The sequence below is a fragment of the Idiotropiscis lumnitzeri genome, chromosome 2, assembly GCF_059441095.1.
Source record: "Idiotropiscis lumnitzeri isolate Australia: NSW breed Sydney's pygmy pipehorse chromosome 2, RoL_Ilum_1.0, whole genome shotgun sequence".
Classification (NCBI taxonomy): Eukaryota; Metazoa; Chordata; class Actinopteri; order Syngnathiformes; family Syngnathidae; genus Idiotropiscis; species Idiotropiscis lumnitzeri.
Window position 1 is genome coordinate 22,678,224 of NC_142392.1, and position 24,666 is coordinate 22,702,889.

Sequence of the window (24,666 nt, forward strand, 5' to 3'; positions counted from 1 at the left end):
CCCCTACTCAGCTGACAAACTAAACAGAATGAAGACATGGCAGGGAGGTGAAGAAAAACAATGACAAAAAACACTGACATGACCAACGCGGGTCATGACAGTATCAGATCTCCTACAGTTATAAGCCTTGAACGCACCTTGGGCCCGCTGCCACTGGGTGGCAAGTACATGATGATCCCCGTGTCGGGCCCACAGCCAGTTCCTCTGGCAGCCAGCAGGTCCATGGGGTTCAGCGGAGTCAGTGGTAATGGCCTCAGTTGTCTGAGGCCATGAGAGGGAATACAATTTTTATATATCATTCTACATTTTTATTTTTTACTGTTTTGATTATTTTTCTATTCTTATTTTTGTGGGGGTGACGGCCTCAGTTCGCTGAGGCCATGTGAGGGATTAAAGGATTTTATACAATTGACTACAAGTTTATTCAGTTTAGTGCAATAAAGATATGTACTGATTGTGCTTTAATTCAATGTACAATAAAAGGTCAGGGCAGGCTGTGTGAAGTGCATAGGTGGCAGATGTTTTGTGCAGGACGAGCCGCACGTCGGAGAACTGGGTGAGCTGACGCGGAAAAGTTCCAGACATCAAGGACATCCAGGTGCTGTTGTGTGAGATGGTCAGACGGTCGACCGTGAGAGTGGAATAACAGATCGAGTGGCTCATGGGCAGTTGAGCGCATGAACAACTGCCTTGGCGCGCGCACATGGGAAGAGCTGACCCGCCATCATGCGGGGTGAAGATATCCAATAAGAGAAAGCTCAAGTTAGTTGCAGATGACACATAGCAAATAGGAGACTAGTCTTTGATGTCTTTGCTTTGTTTTGTTGAAATGTATAAATGATCCTGGGCAACTCGGGCGGGGCGTCGTCCTCTGTTGGGTACAGGGACGCGCAGAGCTGTAATGGTAGGAACCGAGCCCCAGGCTTTGTATTAGATCTCCTGTTAGAAATAAATCCGCTCCCGTGTGAAGTTGCCGGCTTCCTGGTCATTTCTTTCTCTCAAAAACGAGCGCGCATAATTGTTGTATGAATGAAGGTCGTGTTTGGTTAACCATTAATGGAGTCAGATAATTAATTGGAACCATTTTGGTAAACTTTTGGTACAGATAATAGTTAAGATTCCAACAATATGACCAAACATTTTAGTTCATAAATATGAACTTGACAGATGTACTGAATTTTACTTTTGTTGCTGGTTTTGTGAAAACATCTGACACCATGTCGTCGGTTGGACAGTATTGCAAATGTATTTCTCTATTACTAACAGTTGACATGATAAAGTGATACTTAATGTCAACATGCTTGAACCTTTGCCTTTTTTTACAGGGTTTTCGCCAGCGACGTGGTTGTGAATTTTGAATTAAAATACGTCACTGTTTTATGTCCTAAATGTTAGTGTTAAAAATGATTACAGTGTTGATATGAGGACTTAAATATTTCATGATAAATGCAGAAAAAATATATTTTTGTTTGAAGATTCCACAGTTCCTGTCAAATAAATTTTCATCTTCCTGTGTGCATCAGTATCTTCCCAGCACTTCTCCCACTGAGATCACTCTGCAGACTGACCCAAAAGACAATTTATTTTCCAGACTATCTCATTGATCTTCCCTTACTGCTGAAAATTCCATAACAATCTGGGGTCAGACGTGGGATAGCTGAAGATCCGCCGGTGAAATTCAGGGACGCTCGCGTGTGGCCACCCGGGTCCAATTCAGACAGCAGCAGCAACGAACTGCGTGATGCGAATCATCTCCTCAGTGGTGACAAATGAACGCTGACTCCAGTCGCCATCAAGTTGCCAACTCCTGACATACCAAAACCTTTGAGAGAAACTGAGCCGATTTGCGTTTCTTTCTGGTTCCTTTTATAGTTCAACTTCTAGTTCAGTTTTTCACCTTTTCACAGCATAATGAAGGCCAGTTGAGCAAGTGGAACAAGTGATTTTATTGATGATTGTGGAAGGCACTGATTGCATAAGCACAGTTTCTTCTCACACCTTTTCCATTAGGTACGATTAAAAAGACAACTGAAAAGCATAATGTTAAAAAATGTTGTTCCAGGCAAAGGCAATTAATTTCATTTACATGTTCGATGTAAACACACACACAAAAAAACTCATCATCACTCAGACTTAATGGTTCTTCTGGCAGTGATCACATTGGCTTAATGTCAATAAAAAAGCTTTGCAAAATTCAAAACATCATATTTTATTCAAAATCACATTTACATCTTACCACAAAGAGACAGTTCCTTCAGTTTTTTGTCTTTTTTGTTAGCTTCAAGGATCGCTGCTAATCTCGCCATCACAATCGTGTGTCTCAGCATGCTGTTTAGTGGCGGATTTTTTTCGCACAAACGCTGCAACTGAATGGCTTTTCTCCAGTGTGTGTTCTTGGGTGGCTTCTTAAATACGACTTTTGAGAGAAACTCTTGCCACAAACTGAGCAGGAAAAACGGTTTTTACCAAGGTGTGTTCTTCTATGTTTTGTTAAAGCCCAGTTATCAGAGAAGCATTTTCCACAAACAGAGCATGGAAGAGGTTTTTCTCCAGTGTGTGTTCTTGAGTGATTACTTTCGAGAGAAACATTTACCGCAAACCAAGCAGGAAAAAGGTTTTTCTCCACTGTGTGTTCTTCTATGTTTTGTTAAAGTTTATTTTTGAGAGAATCCTTTGCCACAAACTGAGCAGGCGAATGTTTTTTCTCCACTGTGTGTTCTTGTGTGACTTGTTAAATGTGATTTTCGAGAGAAGCTTTTGCAACAAACTGAGCAGGAAAAAGGTTTTTCTCCACTGTGTCTTCTTGTGTGACTTGTGAAATGTGCCTTTTGAGAGAAGCTTTTGCAACAAACTGAGCAGGAAAAAGGTTTTTCTCCACTGTGTGTTCTTGTGTGACTTGTTAAATGTGACTTTTGAGAGAAGCTTTTGCAACAAACTGAGCAGGAAAAAGGTTTTTCTCCACTGTGTGTTCTTGTGTGACTTGTTAAATGTGACTTTCGAGAGAAGCTTTTGCAACAAACTGAGCAGGAAAAAGGTTTTTCTCCACTGTGAGTTCTTGTGTGTTCTGTTAAATATGGCTTTCTCCAGAAGCATTTTCCACAAACTGAGCAGGAAAAAGGTTTTTCTCCACTGTGTGTTCTTGCGTGGCTTGTTAAATGCGACTTTTGGGAGAAGCTTTTACCACAGACTGAGAAAGAAAAAGGTTTTTCTGCAGTGTGTGTTCTTGTATGTTCTTTTAATCGTGACTTCAGAGAAAAGCTTTTCCCACAAACTGAGCATGAAAAAGGTTTTTCTCCACTATGTGTTGTTGTGTGTTTAGTTAAATTAGACTTTCCAGAGAAGCTTTTGCCACAAACTGAGCAGGAAAAAGGTTTTTCTCCAGTGTGTGTTCTTGTGTGTTCTGTTAAATTTCCCTTTTCAGAGAAGCATTTTCCACAAACTGAGCAGGAAAAAGGTTTTTCTCCACTGTGTGTTCTTGTGTGGATTGTTAAATTAGACTTTTGAGAGAAGCTTTTGCCACAAACTGAACAGGAAAATGATTTTTCTCCACTGTGTGTTCTTGTGTGGCTTGTTAAATGCGACTTTCGGGAGAAGCTTTTACCACAGACTGAGCAAGAAAAAGGTTTTTCTGCAGTGTGTGTTCTTGTATGTTCTTTTAATCGTGACTTTAGAGAAAAGCTTTTCCCACAAACTGAGCAAGAAAAAGGTTTTTCTCCAGTGTGTTCTTGTGTGTTCTGTTAAATTTCCCTTTTCAGAGAACCATTTTCCACAAACCGAGCAAGAAAACGTTTTTTCTCCACTGTGTGTTCTTGTGTGTGGTTTTAAGGACAGCTTTGAAGTTAATGAGTCAGTGTGACATGCCCTTTCACCTTTAGTTTGCTCATTATCATCATCCTCATAGTCACGAGCGCCTGATAATGTGTCCTCATTTTGTGCTTGAGATGGCCCCCAGTGGTCTTCATCACCTTCTGTTGTCACGTAATGACTTGAGCTGCTGCTTGTAGGCTCCGCCCCTCTGTTGTCCTCACTCTCATCCTTGTTTTCATCTTCAGTCTTTATAGGGACAACGTTCACTGGTGACTTGTTGATCTCCTCCTCCTCCTCCTCCTCCTTTTTGATGTGAGTCAAGTCTGGCTCCTCTTTCACAGAACAGAGATCGTTTTCACTGACCTCTGCAGGACACAAAAAGACAAACAATAAGACCAATACGTACTTGATTTTTTAAAAAAATAATTAATATTCTGTGTTTTATTCACTAAAATGTATCAACCGCCATTGAGGTTTCGTTGCAGTGTGCACATTTTTCAGAGTCAGGCAGAATTCCTTCCGTAAGGAATTGCTCGAACAAGATATAAAAAACAGAAAATGTAAAATGTTAAATAATCAGTTCAAATTTTATAAAAAAAAAAAAAAAGGAAAAAAATGGAGTTCACCCCCCACTATTGGTTATTCTTTGGTTTTTATTTTCTGCACTGATTTCATTTGGCATAAACAAATGTTCGGCAAACCGACAAGTAAAAGGTGAAGGATTGTATTACGAATACTGGCATTATTTTAAACACATGCGGGACAGAATGTCGTTTATTAAAGTTAGCAGGTTCATATTTACTAAATATTTTAAACATGGATGAAACAAGAAGCATTTATCAAATGAAACTAGAAGCATGGGTCACAAGAATGACTGGGATTGTAGTCCTGATGTTTACTGATTTCTTATATTATTCTCATATGCTAAATTTATAGTACTTAGTTGAAATGTGTGAACTTTATTGAAATTCTCAGGAGTGAGAACAAATTTGCACACATAGCATTTCCTTGAGCTGCCCTCACACTGACAGCACTTCATGGACAAAGACGACAAAGCACATTCTCCACATTGGCTGTAGAGATGCAAACATACCAAATTGGGCACTGCAGGACTCACACAGACGCTATCGCAAAAAACACATTCCGAAAGACAGAACAATTGGAGATCAGAGCACATGCACATACGCATACACACACAAACATATACATACACCTGCTCATACACGCGAACATATACACACATACACTTGCACATACACACGCACACATGCACACCAACAAGATTACAGAGGAATGCCAGCGAGGAGAGAGACGGAGAGACTGCCCGCCGGAGAAGGCCAGACTTGGCGTGCCAGTCTTGGCGACCAGACGGGAATCAACTATCCACACGATGACTAACCTGGGGAGGACCTTCCCTTGGACGTGGACCCGTGTCGTGGGAGGGAGCGAGGACGACCGATTCAACCTACATTACTCTTGACATAAAAAACTCCTATAAAGACTGAAGCTGGGCTGAAAGATGGTGCGCATTTTTCGACTGTGCTCGCCCGAGTGCAGTTTTCTCGTGAGATTAAGAAAAAGCCGCCCAGATGTCTTTGAAGTATTTCCTTAACTCCAGAAATTGAAGAAACTAAATATCGGAACTCTAATCAGTTGTTGAGTCTTTATTTGACCATTTTCTTCTTGAGTACAAAAAACGAACACGCATTGGAGTACGTTTGGCGTTCAAAGGTTGATTTACGAACTACTTCTCATTTCCACTGTGACACAACTCCAACAAAGGCAACATTTAAAAATGAAATGACAATAACAGTGAACTCATTTCCCCAAACAACTTAATGTTGTGATGCATATTTCTAACGACAGAAAGTCGTTCTTTCCAAAGCAAATGAGAGTAAGACGTGTACAAACCTGCTTTGAGTGGCACAACACGAGGCTGCTTGCTAACTTCGCCCAGCAGTTGAAGATGTTGCTCGTTCTCTTCTTTTATTCCACAAAGTTCCTCTTTGTACTTGGGTGTCGTTCTTTCACACATATTCAAACGCCAATCCCAAAAAATCCACACTTGATCTCTGCTTGGCGATGAGTCATGTGCCTCTTTTCGTTAGCGGCTAGCTAGCTAACAAGCTAAGCTAACTACGCCGAAAAGCATCAACGCGTGAAGATGAGGTTATCGGGACACAAAGACTTAATGAATTATGTCGGCGTCCTTTAGAGTAGCACTGGAAATCCTGCGAGAAAATTACAGTCAGTTCCACACTAAATCAGAAGAATTTAGCGGTGGTTGTTTTTATTTCGGTGTGGACGGATCGCTGGATGTGGTCGAGGCCCTTCGGAAGCTGCGCGCTTGCTAATGACGTCATGCTTTAAGCACGTATTTTTTAAATATATTTCTTTACCTCTGCGTTTGTTTTTTTACCCCTGGCTGTTCTATTTTAATATATATTTTATATATTTTAATTCGGTTGATAAAAAAAACAACTAAATTAACGCCACATTGGCGAGTCATCTCTCGCGTCACTTCCGCCTCTGTCCCGAGAAGCCGCTGCTGCTCCAGCAGTGGGACGTTCAAGTTTCTCCGACCGAACTTGCAACAATGCTGTGGTTCAATCGGGCTGCAAGATTGTATGAATATAATGTCTGCATATATTAGCAGTGCTTCTCAATTATTTCACGCCCGCCCCTACCAAGAAGAAAAAAAGATTCGCGCCCCCCACCACCATTTTTTTCTGTCTTTGTATATTGATGTTAGATTGTCAATAAAATATCCCTTAACTAAGCTAAATTGATAAGAAATACAATTTCGAGAACGATTATCGCAAGCATCTCGAAACTCAGTACTCTGTTGTCCAAATATTGATGAGATGATAAATATTTACTAATATTTGTTTAAGTGAAAAAAACTTTATTAACATTAACAAACCAAACACAGTTATTAATACGTACAAAATATAGAAAAGACAAAAAGAAGAGCCAGGGCGATTTTAAACAAAAAATCTATATAAATTACAAAGCAACAGCTTTAGTATGTATACGCGACATTTTTATTTTTTTTTAATTTATGGTTACTATGTGGCAGTCGGAATGAACACACACAAATATCAAGCTGCACAATATGTATCAGCAGCCATGTCTGATGTGTCAAATTGGCTAGAACGTTCTCACTTACATCTTAATGTATCAAAGACTGTCTGTATGTTCTTTTCAATTAGGAGGTGTGCTGATACAAATCCTCACGTATATGTGCAAGGAACGAAAATTGAGGTTGTACAAGAGTTTAAATATCTAGGAATCATGTTGGACTCGCAGTTACAGATTAGGCAACAAATAGAAAGATTAATGAATCACATGAAACTTAATCTCTCTAACTTTAGATATATTAGGAATAATTTAACTCTCGATTCATCCAAACTATTTTTAAATGCCATAATAATGTCACATATGACTTATTGTCTAACTAGTTGGGCAATGGCATGTAAAACCACACTTAAGCCTGTTGAAATTGCATACAAACAGTCCTTGAAAATCTTGGATAAAAACCCGAACACATACCACCACTGTCAATTTCTGAAGAAATATGAACTCCTGAGCTGGGAAAACATACAAAAATATTCTGATTGTATTCTTGTGTATAAAATTCTCAATGGTTTGGCTCCACCTCCACTAAATAAATATGTGCAGAGTCTAGAGGTGACTGTACAGTTCCATTCAGAAAAAGTACCTTTGGCCAGTCACTGTTCTCATACAGAGCATCTCACACCTGGAACACAATACCAAATGCCGTACGAGCCTTACCCACTCTCACTTCCTTTGGTAAACACCTAAAAACCTGGCTTCTAGAGAATCAAGTCTGTAATCATATTTCTTCTCAGTTTACATACAGTTACATACATACATACATCTAATCTCGTTGCACACTCGAGTACAATGACAATAAAGGGATTTCTATTCTATTCTATTACCATTGAGTAGGAAACCCTCTGTTTGTAATTTATGTTTGTGAATATGTGTACTGGCCTCACAGAACCTTTTTGCTAACCAGTTAGTTAAACACCTCCACACAATCAGTCACTGACGCCAGGATGGGTTTAGACCTTCTCTTTATATGGCAGGTGTGAAACTGAAACAATAGAAATCCCTTTATTGTCATTGTACTCAAGTGTGCAACGAGACGAAACAAACACATCACAGCGGCACAGTCAGCAATGCAAATAGTTCACATCCTAATTTGCGATTTACAAACTCTACGAATTAACATCAATCAATGGTTAAATATTTGGAAAACACTTACAGGGAATGTCGTTTTATGGACTTAAGCATCAGACACAACCTAACGGCTACTTGGCTTCGTGTATAACAGACTTTGTGTGAGCAGGGAGCGCTTGTTCTCGCGCTGACTTTTGACACTCTCTTAAAGGGACAGTGCACCACCAAACTGGGACTTAAAGGGGAATGGCATGCAACAGTCTCTTAACTATAAACAATTGAAAAAATAATAACGGCCAAAACACTCCCCGTCTGGTATCTTAAGGATACCACATAACTTAAGTACCACCCGAACATAGCAAGACCATCTCTGAAATTGGTCGAAAATAGTTTCTAACAGTCTCTTGGGAAGCAACTTCAACTTCAGCCTTCCGGATGATCCCATCTTCACTGGGAACAGTCTTTATTATTACGCCCATTGGCCACTCATGTCTTCTTGTTTGTTTATCCTTGAGAAGAATAACATCTTCTTCCTTAATGTTGGTTGTTTTGTGATGCCATTTCTGCCTAGACTGGAGGCAGCTCAAATATTCCTTACGCCACCTGCTCCAAAAGTTGTCCGCAAGGAACTGAACACGTTTCCAATGGCTTTTCAACATGTCCTTCTCGCCGACGTTATCACAGATCTGAGGAGCTGCCTGCGTTTTTTGTGTCAGCAGCATCGCAGGTGACAAGATGTGAGGATTTTCTGGGTCTGACGATACTGGCAACAAAGGGCGTGCATTTATGATGGCCATTACTTCTGCAAGAAATGTAGTTAGGATTTCATGAGTCAGTTGCACATGGTCAGCCTGCATGAGCATGTTGTCAAGTATCCGGCGAGCCACTCCGATCATCCGTTCCCACGCTCCTCCCATATGGGACGAATGTGGTGGGTTAAATATCCACTTGCACCTTTGGTCTGGCAGATAATTTTGTATCTTTTCTTCCTCCGATGTTGTTGTCATTTCCTTGTGAGCACCAACAAAGTTCGTGCCGCAATCGGAACGTAACAGCTTTGCGGGTCCTCGCAGAGCAAAGAAGCGCCTCAATGCATTGATAAAACTTGAAGAGCTTATTTCCTCCACGACTTCAATATGGACTGCTCTTGTACATAAACATGTGAAGAGTACTGCCCATCTTTTACTATTCGCTTGCCCCCCTCTTGTTCGTCTTGCAGTTACCTCCCATGGGCCAAACATGTCCACACCCACATAGGAGAAAGGGGGTTCCATTTTGAGTCTGTCAGCGGGCAAATCGCTCATTATTTGTTCCTCAAATTTCCCTCTCTATCTTTTGCATGTCACACATTTACTAATAACTTTACCAATACATCGTTTTCCTCCGATGATCCAGAAGCCACCTTCTCGAACAGCGTCTTCGGTGAAATGCCTGCTTTGATGGTTCACCTTCTCATGGTGATGGCGCACTAGGAGGATAGTGCAGTGGTGTCTGCCTGGCAAAATTATGGGGTTCGTTTCTTTAACTCCCAGCTCTGCACGAGAAATTCGACCACCAACTCTTAATAGCTTATCTTTGCCAATGAGGGGGTTCAGCTTCAGGAGTGGACTATTTTTAGAAAGATTCCGTTTCTCAGAGATGCATTGCATTTCGTCTGCATATGTTTCAAGCTGTAGATTTCTAATGATTACAGTCTCTGCTTGTTCTAACAGTTCAGGGGAGATAGCGGTTTTACAGATGTGCCATCCAGAGCACTTTGTGGTGGTTGTAGGCTGAGAGAAGCATCGGGCAATATGAATAAGGCGTGACACGGCTCTCTTAAGTGACTTCCATGTGGAGAAACGCTCCAAACAATTTGAACTCAGTGCAACTTTAGTGATGCTTGTGCAAAGTGTCTGTACCTCTGGGCGGACCTCTGTGTCATTGTCGGGGTCCAGCAAGTCAAATCCTTGTTGCTCCAACTGGATCTCGGGAGAACGCTGAAGAAAGGATGGGCCCGTGAACCACATTGTGTTTTATAGTGCAGCAGCTGGAACTGATCGTGAACCATAATCAGCAGGATTGTGGTCTGTCGCGACATAATGCCATTGTTCAGGAGTGGTTGACTCTCTGATGCGGCGGACACGGTTGTTTACATACACATAAAAGCGCCTGGACTGGTTGTGGATATAACCAAGGACAACTTTACTATCTGTGTAGAAACTGATTTTGTCTATCGAGTGATCGATTTCATCAAATATAACTTCTGCCATTTCAATTGCCATTACTGCGGCACAAAGTTCAAGCCTAGGCACAGTTAGCTCTGGCTGTGGGGCAAGTCGTGCTTTCCCTAGGACAAATCCAACCTCTGTCGTGCCATCAGGAGCTATAACTTTGAGGTATGAGACTGCACATATTGCTTTCATAGACGCATCTGAAAACAAGCATAATTCCGTGCGTTCAGCTTCGGATAGTGACATCTTGGTGTATGGACGGGGAACATGGACCTCATTGAGACATTGCAGGGACTGTTGCCAAGTCACCCATCTTCCCTTCATGTCCTCTGGTAGTGGCGAGTCCCACTCATTGGTTTGAAGAGACAGTTCTCTTAGAAGGAGGCGTCCTTGAATAATCACTGGTGCCAAAAACCCAAGCGGGTCAAATACACTGTTGACAGTTGAGAGGACTCCTCTGCGTGTGTATGGTTTCTCAATGTCGGGTACGTGGAATGTGAAATAGTCTTCCATTATGTTCCACTTCACACCAAGGCTGCGTTGATCTGGGAGATCATCCTTTTTTTTTTTTTTTTTTTACAATATTTTTATTACTTTTTCACACATTATACACATGACAACAACAACAGAAAATAAACAAAAAAGTAAATAAATAAAATAAAACAGGCAGCTTCAGACTATGTTATAGCACAGTGGGTGGTTGAGCACCCCACTGGCCCACAAAATTTTGTCAAGGTTTCCACATTTCCTCAAACTCCTCTGCTCTCCCTCTCATGACATACGTCAGTTTTTCCATTGCCATATTGTTTGTCAGTTCTTTTATCCAGTGATCCAGTGAAGGTGCGTCCATTTTTTTCCAGTATAATGCAATGAGTCTCCTGGCCTGTAGCAATCCAAAGTCAATCAAAGTAGTTATGTTTGTGCAAGCCACAAAGTCTTTGGGGTAGATGCCCAGCACAAAAAGTTTCACAACATGAGGTATGTTAATTCCAACTATAGTTGACAATGTCTGTCCTACTCCTCTCCAATATTTTTGCAATTTCTGACATTCCCAAACGCAATGGAAGAGGGAACCCCGTCCCTCTACACATTTAATACAGGTGTCTGGTATAACAGGAGACCATGAGTTCAGTTTTACAGGTGTAATGTATGTTCTCATCAGCCATTTATACTGTAATAGTCTCATTCTAGTATTAACTGTTTGTTTCTGGGCTTTAAGGCATGCCCTATGCCATTCTTCCTCTGTTACAGCCTCCTCAAAATCAGAATTCCATGCCTGTAATCTATCAATGGAGGATTCATCATCATGGGTTACCAAAAGGTTGTAATACACAGAAATTAAACCTTTATCATCACTGTGTGAAAGTGTCAGACGTTCCAAATTTGAAAGGGGAGGTTCTATGTTGATCGTTTTGTATTTTGCAGATATGAAATGTTTGAGTTGCAGATATTTAAAGAAATGGTTTTTATGAATTTGATATTTATGTACAAGTTCTTCAAATGTAAGCAATATACCGTTATTATATAAATCACCCACACTTGCAATACCCTTTTCTGTCCATATCCTAAAACCCCCATCTGCCCTGCCAGGCACAAAATTTAAGTTACCCCTCAAAGGGGTAAAACGTAAAATTAGAGGAGTGTCTTTAATATGATGATGTGCTTTATACCAGATATCAATAGAGTTTTTCACAAACGGGTTTTTAGTCTCCTTTTTTAGGGTTTTATGGTTTGCTGAGTATAAGTAGAGCTTTAGGGGAAGTGACACTGAGGCTTGTTCGATAGACAGCCATGATGGATTCATCTCATTTGTAAAATAAAACACCATAGATTGCAATTGCGCAGCCCAATAATACCATTTTAAATTCGGAAACCGTTGTCCTCCTCGTTCATATGGGAGGTAGAGTAGTCGCAATCTCAACGCGGGGTTTTTTACTACTCCAAATGAATGTGCTAAAGGTTTTGTTAATCTTAATAAAGAATGCATTTGACAATTGCAGTGGAATTGACTGAAATAAATATCAAAACTTTGGTAGTATATTCATTTTTATCAATTTAATCCGTCCAATTATTGATATAGGCAAAGTCATCCAACGATCCAGCGTTTCCTTCATCTCTGCAATCAAAGGGTCATAGTTGGAAGGGACCACTGTTTTAATTGAAGGTGTTATTTGCACCCCGAGGTAAAGAAATCCTTCTTTTGCGTTAATAAAAGGTGTTTTTACGGTTGGGTTTGTCCTTTCTTCCTTATTTAGAAATAGTATTGATGATTTTGAGTAATTGACATCATAACCAGATAATTTTCCAAATATGTCTATATAGCTAATAAGACTTGGGACGCTATTGTGTAAGTTTGTTAAAAAAAGAATGACATCATCAGCATATAATGATATTTTATATTCCTGCCCCCCTAAATTAATCCCTTCTATACTCGTATGCGTTCTAACCGCCATCGCAAAGGGCTCTATGGCAAGAATGAACAACATAGGTGATAGAGGGCATCCTTGTCTAGTAGATCGTTCTAGAGTGATTGGCTTTGAAGCAATGTTATTTGTTAATATACTAGCCATCGGGCCAGTCAGTATATAGCAGTTTTACCCATCTGAGAAAGTTAGCACCAAGTCCATATCTCGGCAGTAAAATAAATAGATATGGCCATTCTATTCTATCAAAGGCCTGTCTGGCATCTAGAGACAGCAATGCCATATCCTTAGTATTGTACTTTTCATGTATTATATTCAAGACCCCTCGTATATTATGAAATCCCTGACGCTTCTGTACAAAACCATTTTGATCATGATGTACCAGATATGGTATGTGTTTTTCCAACCTCTTAGCCAATAATTTGCACAATATTTTAGTATCACAGTTCATTAAACTTATTGGTCTAAAAGATGAACATTCCATTGGGGGCTTTCCCGGTTTCAAAATGAGTGTTATAATCGCCAGACGTAAGGAGGGCGGGAGTATCCCACTTTGAAGTGAGCCATTATACATATTCAATAAAGGGGTAAGTAATTTTTCTTTAAAAGTTTTATAAAATTCAATGGGCAGTCCATCATTTCCACCAGTTTTGCCACTTTTTGTACTTTGAATGGCTTCAGAAATTTCTTCATTTCTAAATCGCTATCAAGTTCTTTTTTAAATTCATCTGGTAATATTTTAAACTGATAAAGATCCAGGAATTCATTTTGAGCTTCTGGTGTTTTTGACATGTCGGATTTATACAGAAATTGGTAATATTCTCTAAAGGTATCATTAATTTCCAATGGATCCATAGATATATTTCCCAATGGGGTTGTAATGCTCTTGATAGCTCTGTCGGTATGTCTTTTTTTAACTTGCCAAGATAACAACTTACCCGCTTTCTCGCCTTGATCATAATAGGCCCTTCTCAACCACAAAAGACTATTAGCTACTCTATCAGCCGACAATTTATTATATTCAGCTCTGAGAAGGAGCAGGTCTCTTTCTTGTGTAGGATCATCATTTGTATTAAGATTAGTTTCCAGATATGCAGTCTTACTTTAACTTGGAATCGGTGCACATATTGAACAGTCAATATAATACTCCCAATCAATGTAAACCATGTAAAATATTGATCCCTAGTGGTTATTTGTAATTATTATACAATCAACCCACACTTTACTCACACACTAACTAAATAGCACAATTACAAAAATCGCCCTTTCCTTGGATTAGTTTCTTAACAACAGTCCAAGCTTCTTGTGGCTTCTTCCTGTAACTGTAGCTCCTATGCAACCGTCTTGCTTGTGTGTGAAATGCGAATTGAGCTTAGCGTTCACTTCTTGCGGTTGACGTGACGACGTCATGGTAGGCGGCCATCGTGCTGTTCGACGAGCGTTGAAGCAGTCTCCGGCGCCATCTTCTGTCCACTTGCGTTGGTGAAACAGACGCGTTTTCACTGTCGAGTTTTCACTGAAACTCCCTCCGCAGGCACGACAAACACAAATGGGTTTCTTTTTGTAACTGGTTTAATGAAGGCGTCTTACTCCATCACACCGTGAAAACTGTACACAAATAAATAATACAATTGACAATACATTCATAAGAACAACAAAGTAACTAATGTCACATACTGAAACAATATAGAAACGAAAAAAATACCTCGTTGGCTGCTGCCGCAAAAGAGGGAATTGAAGGGTGAATTGTTGAGGTGATAATTTGTCCTCCATGTCTCTATTCTTAATAAAGTTTTGCTGAAGTGACCGCAGGGTCAAACCAGTTGATCATCTATACACGTGTGGGGCCAAAACCGGGAAGTATTTAAAGGGAAACGGAAGGCAAGGGCGTGTCCTCCAAACAATGCAATACTATGTATAGAATTAAATGCAAATACTAATATGTAAATTACTTAACTTCATAAATTAACTATACATATAAATAACTAACAAGGAACAAATAAATTAAATCCATGCCCAATTATGGCTACATTTACAAAAGATTTTGGCAAAAAACGTATTAGTAAATATTTATCATGTCACTGATCGTGTAGTGGTACACTCGCCTGAGTTGTGTGCAGGCAACGTGGGTTCAGTTCCCTCTCAGTGACGGTGTCTATGTCCGTCCTGTGACTGGCTGGCGACCAGTGAAGGGTGTAGTGGGCCTTTCGCCCGAAGTCAGCTGGGATAGGCTCCAGCACCCTCCCGCGACCCTGTTCAGGATAAGCGGTGAGGATAATGACATGACATGACAAATATTTGTCATCTCATCAATATTTGCACAACAGAGTACTGAGCTTCGAGATCCTCACGATAATAGTTCTCGAAATTAAATTTCTTATCAATGTAGGTTAGTTAAGGGATATTTTATTGACAATCTAATCTCAATATACAAAGACAGAAAAAAATTGGTGGTGGGGGGGCGCGAATCTTTTTCTTCTTGGTAGGGGCGGGCGTGAAATAATTGAGAAGCACTGCTAGTATATGCAGACATTATATCCATACAATCTTGCAGCCCGAGTGAACCACAACATTCTTGCAAGTTCGGTCGGAGAAACGTAACCTTCCCACTGCTGTTCCAGTCGCGGCTTCTCCGGGCATAGGCGGAAGTGACGTTGGAGCTGACTCGCTTTTGTGGCGTTATTTTAGTTATTTTGTTAAAAAATTTTAATCAACCGAATTAAAATATTACATAGAATATATATTAAAAGAGAACAGCCAGGTGTAAAAAAAACACAGAGGCAAAGAAATATATTTGAAAAATACGTGCTTAAAGCATGACGTCATTAGCAAGCGCGCAGCTTCCGAAGGACCTTGACCACATCCACCGACCCGTCCACACCGGAACAAAAACACCCACCGCTAAATTCTTCTGATTTAGTGTGAAACTGACTGTAATTTTCTCAAAGGATGTCCATTGCTACTCTAAAGGACTACGACATAATTCATTAAGTCTTTGTGTCCCGATAACCTCATCTTCGCGCGTTGATGCTTTTCGGCGTAGTTAGCTTAGCTTTTTAGCTAGCGAGCCGCTAACAAAAAGAGGCAGATGACTCATCGCCAAGCAGAGATCAAGTGCGGATATTTTTTAATTATCATTTGAAAATGTGTGCAAGAACGGCACCCAAGTACAAAGATGAACTTTGTGGAATAAAAGAAGAGAACGAGCAACATCTTCCACTGCTGGACGAAGTTTGCAACCAGTCTCGTGTTGTGCTACACAAAGCAGGTTTGTACACGTCTAACTCTCATTTGCTTTGTATAGAACGACTTTCTTTCATTAGAAATATGCATCACAACATTAAGTTGTTTGGGGAAATCGTTCAAGGTTATTGCCGTTTTATTTTTAAATATTGCCTTTTACTTGCAGGTTTGCTGAACATTTGTTTATGTCAAATGTAATCAGTGCAGAAAATATATGCCAAAGAATAACCAATAGTGGGGGGTGAACTCCATGTTTTTCCCAGTATAAAATTTACATTTAAAATAACAAAATAACATTTTCTGGTTTTTATATTTTGTTCAAGCAATTCCTTACGGAAGGAATTCCGCCTGACTCTAAAAATGTGCACACTGCCGCGAAAACGTCAATGGCGGTTGATCAATTTTAGTGAATAAAACACAAAATATTAAGTTTTTTTTTTTTTTAAATGAAGTACGTATTGGTCTTATTTATTTATGAACTTTCTACTGGCTTGGTCGGGTGAGAGTCAATGAACCTCGGGTGGCCCTGCACTGTTTTGTGCACGTGTGCATCGTTTCACCTCATCCAAACATTTAAAATACATTGAATGCATCCATCCAGGGTTGCACGGATCTCATCGGTGAACAAGCGCATGCTGCAAGGAATGCATCTGCATCTTTGTCTTACTATGGTCTCAAAAAGGCTGAAACTCACAACCCCCTTTTCTACCTACAAGTCCAGGAACATTTAGTTCCTGGTAATAAAGTTCCTGTGGCTCAGGTGGTTTGCATCACCCCCACAACTCGTAGTTCCTGGTAATTTATCCAAATGACAATGACGATGTATCAGTGGGAGGTCTTGTGTTACTTTGTTACTCATTACTGACACCCTATGGCTGTTAAGCATAATTGCAGTTCCAAAATAATTCAGTGAACTCTAAAAAAATATTATGGTGTATCTTAGTTGAATTTGAATTCATATTCCAGAAACGTCTGTGACTATGTCAGGAAGGAAATCGGGCATCAGCCGCAACGTGCTTCCTTTTTAAATGCTCGTTTATCACAGTTGTGCTGCGATAGGGAGGTTTACATCGTAGGACGTAATTCTGTGAAATGCCCCCATGGTCCGGTCCAAGTTGGGGTCCACGCATTGCTCCGTATGCGGCAGGCACAAGTCAAGGTAGCACGGAAGAAACAATATAAGACAAAGTCGCCGCCTGACCTTTGACTTGACCAAACCAAATTTGTCTTTTTGTGTCCTGCAGACGTCTGTGAAAACGATCTCCGTTCTGTGAAAGAGGAGCCAGACTTGACTCACATCAAAAAGGAGGAGGAGGAGGAGGAGATCAACAAGTCACCAGTGAACGTTCTCCCTATAAAGACTGAAGATGAAAACAAGGATGAGAGTGAGGACAACAGATGGGCGGAGCCTACAAGCAGCAGATCAAGTCATCACGTGACAACAGAAGGTGATGAAGACCACTGGGGGCCATCACAAGTACATAATGAGGACACATTATCAGACGCTCATGACGATGATGATGATGATGATGATGATGGGCAAGCCAAAGGTGAAAGGGCATGTCACACTGACTCATTCACTTCAAAGCTGTCTTTAAAAGGGCACAGAAAAACACACAGTGGTGAAAAACAGTTTTCTTGCTCGGTTTGTGGCAAAAGTTTCTGTCAAAAGACACAATTAACAAGGCACGCAAGAACACACAGTGGAGAGAAGCCTTTTTCATGCTCAGTTTGTGGCAAAAGCTTCTCGCGAAAGTCTCATTTAGTCAGGCACACAGGAACGCACAGTGGAGAAAAATCTTTTTCTTGCTCAGTTTGTGGCAAAAGCTTCTATCAAAAGTTTGATTTAACAATCCACACAAGAATGCACAGTGGAGAAAAACCTTTTTCCTGCTCAGTTTGTGGAAAATGCTTCTCTCTAAAATCAACTTTAACAAAACATAGAAGAACACATAGTGGAGAGAAGCCTTTTTCATGCTCAGTTTGTGGCAAAGGATTCTCTGAAAAGGGACATTTAAGAGAACACACAAGAACACACAGTGGAGAAAAACGTTTTTCTTGCTCAGTTTGTGGAAAATGCTTCTCTCAAAAGTCAAGTTTAACAGAACACACAAGAACACACAGTGGAGAAAAACCTTTTTCTTGCTCAGTTTGTGGAAAATGCTTCTCTCAAAAGGCACATTTAACAGAACACACAAGAACACACAGTGGAGAAAAACCTTTTTCATGCTCAGTTTGTGGCAAGAGGTTCTCTCAAAAGTCGTATTTACGACGCCATACAAGAACACACAGTCGAGACAAGCCATTCAGTTGCAGCGTTTGTGCTAAAAAATTCTCCACTAAACATATTGCTGAGAGACATAATTGTGTTGGTGATAAAAGCAGCGATGCTTGAAGCTTAAAAAAACTGAAGGAACCGACTCTTTGTGGTAAGATGTAAATGTGATTTTGAATGAAATATGATTAATTGAATTTTGCAAAGCTCTTTTATTGACACTAAGCCAATGTGATCATTGCCAGAAGAACCAATGTGTCTGAGTGATGATGATTTTTTTTGTTTACATCAAACATGTCAATAAAATGAATTCCCTTTGCCTAGAACAACATTTTTTAACATTATGCTTTTCAGTTGTCTTTTTAATCGTACTTAATGGAAAAGGTGTGAGAAGAAACGGTGCTTATGAAATCGGTGCCTTCCACAATCATCAATAAAATCACTTGTTCCACTTGCTCAACTGGCCTTCATTACGCTGCGTGAAAAGGTGAAAAACTGAACTAGAAGTTGAACTATAAAAAGAACCAGAAAGAGAAACGCAAGTAGTCTCCATTTCTCTCAAAGGTTTTGGTAAGTCAGGACTTGGCAATCTGATGGCGACTGGAGTCAGCATTTGTCACCACGGAGATGATGATTCTGCTGCTGTCTGAATTGGACCCGGGTGGCCACACGCCAGTGTCCCTGAATTTCACCGGCGGATCTTCAGCTATCCCACGTCTGGCCCCAGATTGTTGTGGAATTTTTAGCAGTAAGGGAAGATCAATGAGATAGTCTGGAAAATAAATTGTCTTTTGGGTCAGTCTGCTGAGTGATCTCAATGGGTGCGTGGGAAGATACTGATGCACACAGGAAGATGAAGATTTATTTGGCAGGAACTGTGTAATCTTAAAACAAAAAGATACTTTTTCTGCGTTGAGCCTACTTATCAGTCATGGCCGTGTTGTTTTGGCTTCACAAAGAATTCTCTAGTACAAGAAGCGAAAGGCACTTTCTTCAAAAGCAGGTGGCCACAATAAATAACAAAAACCTTACTTGCTAAATAATTTTCCATCACATTAAGATTGAACAAAATAGTGACACAAATATTTAAAAAAATAACTACAGTAACAATTAAACATTGAATACTAAATTATTACTAAAACAGTTCAATGAATCTTGAAATAATTAATGAATCACCGTAGTTTATTGAATACTGAAACGAATAATGAAATATTTAAGGACTTATAACAGCACTGAAATCATTTTTAACACTCTAACATTTAGATAATAAAACTGTGACGTATTTTAATTTAAAATTCGCAACAACGTCACTGGCGAAAAACCCTGTAAAAAGGCAAAGGTGCAAACATGTTGACATAAAGTATCACTTAATCATGTCAACTGTTAGTAATAGGGAAATACATTTGGAATACTGTCCAACCGACGACATGGTGGCAGATGTTTTAACAAAACCAGCAACAAAAGTAAAATTCAATACATCTCTCAAGTTCATATTTGGGAACTAAAATTTTTGTTCATGTGCATACGTTTAAATCTTACGTTTTTTCTCTGTTTAGAAGATAACAATGATTTGCATCGCAAATGGTGACATCTGTCGGTGAGTTGGTGACAGTGCTCCACACAGCCAGCAGCCAATCATATCACAGCGGGGTGTGTCCTGTTCTTCCGCTTTCGTGACGAACAGACTGCTATTTTCTCGAAGGAAAAAAACGACGCCATCTTTCATTCGTCTCGTCGAACAAAGAGAAGCACACGAGTTATCGCCAAGCAAAGACCAAGTGGGGATTTGTTGAGATTGGCGTTTGAAAATGTGTGCAAAAATGACACCCAAGTACAAAGAGGAACTTTGTGGAATAAAAGAAGAGAACGAGCAACATCTTCAACTGGTGGGTGAAGTTTGCAAGCAGCCTCGTGTTGTGCTACACAAAGCAGGTTTGTACACTTCTTTCTCTCATTTGCTTTTGTTATGTATTGATTGTAGTCGTTGCTCGTCGAGAATGCAGCGGTGCCCCCTGGGTAACTTGTTGATGACGTAAGTTGTTGTTGAGTGCGGAACAAAAATATACAGACGTAGTTGAAATGGCTTCCTGTCTCCCGAGTCTTTACTTTGGATATTAACCCTCCTACCCAAGTTATAACAGCTTTGTAAAGAACGACTTTCTATCGTTAGAAATATGCATCACAATATTAATTTGTTTGGGGAAATCCGCCCAAGGTTAATTGCCTCTCTCGTGTCTTGAATATTTCACAAGTTTGTCTAAGTCAAAGATTTTGAATTTATTCACCTTTCCTCATCAACAAGTATATTATTCTCATTCTCTTGGTGCAAACTGTTAAAACAACTGATAAAAGTGTGAGAGTAACAAGTCCTCTTTTTTGTGGATCGTTTTCGAATTCATTGATGTTAGCGCATCTGTTGCAATCGTGGATCTGTGACGAATTTCACCTCCGAAGAAAAAGAGACGATTTCGTCGTATTTGCAAAAGAGTAGCTCATGGCGTGGTAAACGTACTCCAAAACAATTGAGTCTTGTAAGGCTTTCGTTATTGTGAGTGTTTCCAATTTCATAAAAATGTATTTTAGGTCAAATGTGTACTTTATTTTGAACGCACGTGCATAGAAGTGTGTTGTTTCATTAGGCTAACTGCTCATGTACTGCTCATGTGCAGTATATTAATGCACTCTATTTTTATTTCTTCTTTGTTGCAGTTACTATATTTCTAAATAAAATACCTCACAGTTGTTGTTTGTAAGGACAAGAGAACTTGATAAAAGCAAGAAAAGTACGCCTTGTCTTTGGAGTTTTCTTCTTTATTTTTAATTATTGCGTTTTACTTGCACGTCTGCTGAACATTTGTTTCTGCCAAATGAAATCAGTGCAGAACATTTATGCCAAATAATAACCAATAGTGGGGGGTAAACTCCATGTTTTTTTCACAGTTTAAAATTTGAACTGATTATTTAACATTTTACATACATTTAATAGAAGGTCACAAAAACATGGACCTCTTAAACCGGAAAACGTTCGTTCAGTGGAAACAGAAGTGTCTGTGCTGCCAGTTAAGCAGGAAGCCACAAAAACAGATGCACGTCTTGAACAGTGTTCGACAGGAAACCGTTTAGCTCGCATTTAACAGAAGTGTGACCCAAACATGTCTTGTAAGCTGAAACCGTTTGAACAACAGGAAGCGTATGGACGGGTGTGATAAAGTCAAAGTGTTCATGTTTTTCCATTCTTTATGAGTTTGCATATTCAAATTGCTTTTGTTACAGGCCCCAGGTTGGCAGGCGTGTTGACAGATAATAATCCTGCAAATGCAGGAAAAATAATGAGAACGGAGATCAGTTGTTGCTTTTTCAACGGATCTTGTCAGAATCGCGAACTCACAGAAACTGCGACACAAATCCACTTTAGTTGTGAAGATACAATCACATCGCTGTTACTGTGCTGTTCTTTTACTGCCCTCTGCTGTTGAAACACGCACACGTTTCAAATCAACCTGGAAAATGAATTTCCCTTCACCACATCAAACATCCCAAATGAACTCAACGGTGACCACATATTTAGTGGGTCACACACTCCCCGACAAAGAGAAAATGGCTCCCGATATATAAAACTTATATTTGTACTTAACCAGGAAGACATTTAATTCCCACAAAAGCATGTTCCCAAATACCGTATCCTCGACGTAGGTGTAAATATTTATTCGCAGCAGTTCCCATCAGGCGCTAGTGTAGTAAAAGGCAGTGTCTGGTAAGGGGGGAAATAGGGCATGGGAAGGGGCTGTGTTCCCACACTGGCATAGCTTGAACTGAATAAAGTGCAAGTGGACCCATCAGTTCCTGTGGTCGATAGGATGGCTGCCCAAGTGAATCATAGGTTAAAATGTGTGTGCGTGGGGGGGGCGTCTCCTTTCCTGAGTGGATCTCCTAACGGGCTCCTCCTGCGATGCCACAGAGTCGGAGATGAGTTGTTCAGCCTCATATTCACCATGTTGTTGAAAATCTAGGGGTTCTGGCAACATTTGAAAATTGTCCTGGTTTTGCTGATGCTCATGGTTAGATTTCATAGCCTGTGACTGCAGTCCAGTGTGTTTTGGAGTTCTCAACCAGTATTGTAACCTAGGCGTCTCATCATCAGAGTTCTCTGAGTCACCGTCTGTGATGTGTGACCTATCTCTCCGTGTTTCTTGTTATTGTTCTGCTGTTTCTTTCTTCATTGTAATGGACTCTTCAGCTGATCAGGTAAATCTGCAGGTAAGTCATGAACGATGTGAAGGAGGTTTCGATGAAGTATCCGTATCTTATCACCCCCTGCCTCGGGACACACTTTGTAAACCGGGCTGTCACCCACTCGTTCTTTCACGACATAGATAAGTTGTTCCCAATAGGACCTCAACTTCCCTGGTCCACCTCTCGCATTCATATTGCGAACAAGGACTCTGTCGCCCGGTTGGCGCACAACTCCTTTGACGTGGCGGTGATAATTCCGTTGGACTTTTGACTGTTCTCTGATAAAATTTGATCGGCCTGCTTCATTCTCAGAGACCACTTATTCGCATATGTCTGCGGTGTGTCAATCTGGTCTTTGGTTGATAAGCCAAAAATCACATCTACTGGGAGACGCGGGTGCCGGCCAAACAGGAGGTAATGGGGAGAGAAGCCTGTTACCTCATGTCTGGTGCAGTTGTCTGTATGCACAACCAGAGCTAAGTGCTGTTTCCAGTTACTCGTGTCTTTTTCCTCCAATGTTCTCAACATCTGCAGCAAAGTTCTGTTGAACCTCTCAGCTGGGTTGTCCTGAGGGTGATATGGGGTTGTCCTTGAGTGAGTAACTCCAGCCAGACGTCCCAGGGTCCTGAACAGGTCCTTTTCATATTCACGGCCTTGGTCGTGATGCAACCGGGCTGGGTAACCAAATAGTGGTATAAAGTCATAAAATATTTTCTCAGCCGCTGATTTGCCAGACTTATTTTTTGTTGCACAAACTTGGGCAAACCTGGTAAAGTGGTCTACCACAACTAATTTTTATTCATAGCCACCCTTGCTGGGTTCCAAATGCATGTAGTCTATTGAAACAAGTTCTAGTGGTGCTTAGGTGGTAATGCTCCCCATTGGTGTTCTGACGTGTGTTACAGGTTTCTTCTGTTGGCACTTCAATGGCACTTCCTGGTCACATACAGCTCTATTTCCTTCTTCATGAATGGCCAATTGAAGCGGTCTCGCGCAAGGTGGATGACCCTCTCTGCTCCAACGTGGCCCATGTCATCATGGAGATGTTTTAGTACTATAGAGTGATATTGTGATGGTAAGAGGAGCTGTTGTGGCTGACCAGTGAACCGGTACAACAATTGATCTTTTATGTGGTGCTTTCCCCACTCATGCATCTGCCTGCTCACTGCGCCACTAGCTCCCTTTCTGTCCTGATCGGTTAATTCTGTCTTTGTTCCCTTCAATCGGACCAACTCACCTATGGCAGGATCGGCTCTTTGCGATGCAACTAGTTCACTGTGACTAATGGTGAGTGGTGACACCTTCATATAGACTTCTGAGCCTGAAGTCAGATTTAGTGCGGCAACATAGGCAACATCTTGCTTTCTTGCACTCTCAGAGCCTTCCCATGTAGCTTGGATGGTTTCTCTCGTGAGCTCCTCAGTGCATTCCCTGACATAGGAGTCGATGTTAAGCGGGATACGAGAGAGGGCGTCTGCATCCATATTCACTTTTCCCGGCCTGTACTTTACTTCAAATCGGAAGTCTGCCAGCTCACCCACCCACCTATGGCCCACTCCATTCAATTCAGCTGTTCCATTTATATATGTGAGGGGATTATTGTTGGTATATACCGTGAAATGTGGTGCATAAAACAAATAATCCCGAAACATGTCTCACGTTGCCCACTTTAGAGCAAGGCACTCTAGGTTCCCAGAGTGTAAATTGTAATTTTTCTCAGCGGGAGACAGAGTTCTTGATGCATAAGCTATCACCCTTAGGTTTCCATGCTGTCGCTGATAGAACACGGCACCAAGTCCATTCTCAGAGGCATCAGTGTGAAGCACAAAGGGTAGTTCAAAGTCTGGACTGCACTTCATCTCCTATGACTGCTGTTACACTGAGATCTTCTTCCAAGAGCTCACAAAGAGGGAAAATATCTTGTCCCGGTAAATATTTTTCCTTCCAAGCACGGTCGACAATGCTGACAGTGGCTCCAGTATCTAATAGAGCAGTTATAGCGTGACCGTTCATACTACATTTTAAGAGGGATTTTCGCCCGATTAGTGGGGCTAACTTTTGAGGAGTTTGGTGTGTCTGTCTAGCTGTGGCACTCATGTCCCATTTTTCTGCTGCAACACCTACATCAGGGGTGCTCACACTTTTTCAGCATGCGAGCTACTTTCAAAATGACAGAGTCAAAATGATCTACCCACTACAAAAATGCAAAACATCTATTTATTTTCAAATGTATTAAGGATTATTTGTACGTACAATGTATGTTGAT

The 24,666-nt window shown here is 40.6% G+C and overlaps 1 pseudogene; it reads right to left on the reverse strand.

Moving 5' to 3' along the window:
* Nucleotides 1-1,928: 1,928 nt before the first annotated feature.
* The window catches only part of LOC148342005 (uncharacterized), a 78,423-nt pseudogene continuing 55,685 nt past the window's right edge, over nt 1,929-24,666 (reverse strand).